The sequence below is a fragment of the Echinops telfairi genome, unplaced genomic scaffold (genome assembly GCF_000313985.2).
Source record: "Echinops telfairi isolate 266 unplaced genomic scaffold, ASM31398v2 ScPeMD7_5592;HRSCAF=6446, whole genome shotgun sequence".
Classification (NCBI taxonomy): Eukaryota; Metazoa; Chordata; class Mammalia; order Afrosoricida; family Tenrecidae; genus Echinops; species Echinops telfairi.
The window spans coordinates 45,518,771-45,521,214 of NW_022109491.1; the positions used below are offsets into that span (position 1 = coordinate 45,518,771).

Consider the following 2,444-nt stretch of genomic DNA (forward strand, 5'->3'; position numbering starts at 1 on the left):
ATCAGGCGTCTTGTTAGTATATGAAAACGTGCTGAGCACTGAGAGGAAGAGAAAAAGGTGTTTTGTATGATACCGGCTTGAAAGCTGATAAATAGCAGTATAGGAGAACTTAAGAGATAAATAGCAGTATTGGAGAACTTAAGAAATGTCACAAGGCTGTTCCCTTTTTGTTCCTTATAATGAATGCTTCAATGCCATCTGGGTATATTTCATCTAAATTCCTTCCTGTTCTTTATTCAGGCTTGAATGATCAGACTTCTGTGCCTGCCTCCTGCTGCTCTGTCAGCCTTTCAATACCTACGCGTGGCATACTCTGTTTCCTCTCTGTTCTGAGAATAGACTGAAGTCTTTCCGTCTTCTAAACTCTTGTCTAATTTCACTGTCTTCTCTTCAGAGGAGAAATTTTCTTGTCACCTCAACCACAAGTAAGCCCCCACTGGTTACTCTCTCATGTTTCTCTAATGATTTGTCTCATTGCACTTGGTACCATCTGTTAGTATCTTCTGGTTACTTTGCTTCTCATCTGATATTACCACTCCTAAAATGTAAGCTCCATGAGTCTTGTTCATATTTCTGTCCCTGCATGTCTGTGTGAGGTGTGTGATTTGCTCTGGGATGAGTCATTGTGGTGGTACACAGTGTTGTCTGTGAATATACTGAATTTCCGGGAAGCTGATGCTATTGAGTTGGTCAAGCCTGCCAGGGGACCAGAGGTTACCACTGGTCTTTATAACACAGAAAGGAGAAGCATTATCAGTGTTGTGTTTCAGACTTGCACTTTAGTAGGGATGAATTCTTATTTTTCCAAGCCCCAGGACTTACTCTGTGGGCGATGCAGCTATTGATCGGATAGTAAGGATATCTGTTACGCTAGGTTGTCTAGAGAACAAAAAATCAGTGACACTTATATAACTACAGGGAAGATCTTTATAAAAAGAAGTAGTTTTATAGCAAGAAGGCCAAGCTCAACTCAAGTCTGTAAATCTGATGCAAGCTTGGGCCTTCGTCAGACTCAGAGCTGCAGGCCATGAAGCAGAAAGGTGAAACAGGATGCAGGATCATAGGCAGGTGGATGCAGAGTTGAGTGGATCCAAGGTTGGTGAAAACATGACAGGCACTGATAGCTCTCAGGGTCCGGTGGCCCACATGGGGACGCTCCCGGAGGCAAGCAGAGTCCTAGCAAGCAGGAAGACATAGTAGCAGAGATAGAGAGCTCCTAGTGTCTCTAACTTTTATACAAAAAAGCTTATAACACCAAGAAGATGTTATCAGGCTGTGACTCAATTGATAGGTTGGGTCACATGCCTACCCTTACCCAGGAGCATCTAGTTGACATAATTCCTAACTATCACAGTGTCCACAGCTTTTGGAACTGATGAATACAGCCCCTGTGTGTTTCCCACAGCCATGTCAGCAGCACAGCCCGTGCACACTCAAGCTATTGGGTTGGTCCCATGATATCTTCTGGCAGTGAAAGAAGTTCATGCTCTGATGAATGTGTTTCCAAAAGGAACATAAAATAGAAGTAGCAGCCGACCACCAGGCAGAAGCTGTTTTCCTTGCTGCATTTTCATGGAAGAACATGATTCTGGTAGGAGCATCCTGATTATTACCCATAAAAGAATGCTAGTACATGAGTTCTTCCATGGGATACTAGATGCTAGGTGATTTTAACACGCTGGTCAGTCAGCCTAACAGAAGAAACTTATGCTTGTTCATGTTTTAATTATAAATGTGTTTTCCTTTGATGGATGTTGTTTTTCTAGAGCGCCTATGGATGGGGTTGCCCCTGTGTGAAAGTAGGTGCTGGGCAGAGGGCCATTTGCCCTTGAGGGGTCTTCCCTGGGCCCTAGGATCCACTTAGTTCATAGTGTTGTCATTGTTTACTCATCTTTTCATTTAGTCAATGCTATGAAAAACATTACTCAGTTAAAGTGCTAGAAGGAACTATTAAAAATGAACTTTCAATTATACATCTTTGGTTTAACTGGTATATTTATTGACAAGTCATAGGGAGGAGTTGCCCCTTAAAAAATAGTATTTTAATTTATACATCACATATAATCTCTGTATCCTTGTAGTATCATCACGCATCCTTTTTCATGTCTAGTAGCACTGGAATGTCTAGCTTGGAATATCTATGACTTCTGTAGACAGATGTATGTGGGATAGAGAGGGAGGTGGAGGAAACGAGCATCTTGTGCTTCAAAAGATAGAGTAGCCTAATTCAGTAGTATGAGCTATGGAGTGCAGAAGGTAAAGTGATGGACAGATGGGGACACATGGATGGCTTTTGCTAGGCAACCCTATTGCAGGTACCTAAGGAGGGTCTCTCAACTACTATGCATTGCAGCTTTCAGGGAAAATTTAACACTATACATTCTTAATAAGAGGAAGAAATATTTTGATGACAAATTTCTATTTTTTATAAAATAACAATCTTT

General features: G+C 41.5%; 1 protein-coding gene across 1 annotated transcript in view; it reads left to right on the plus strand.

The window, feature by feature from the left end:
- DTD1 (D-aminoacyl-tRNA deacylase 1) overlaps nt 1-2,444 on the plus strand; it is a 93,128-nt gene that overhangs the window by 37,355 nt on the left and 53,329 nt on the right. The window lies entirely within an intron of this gene.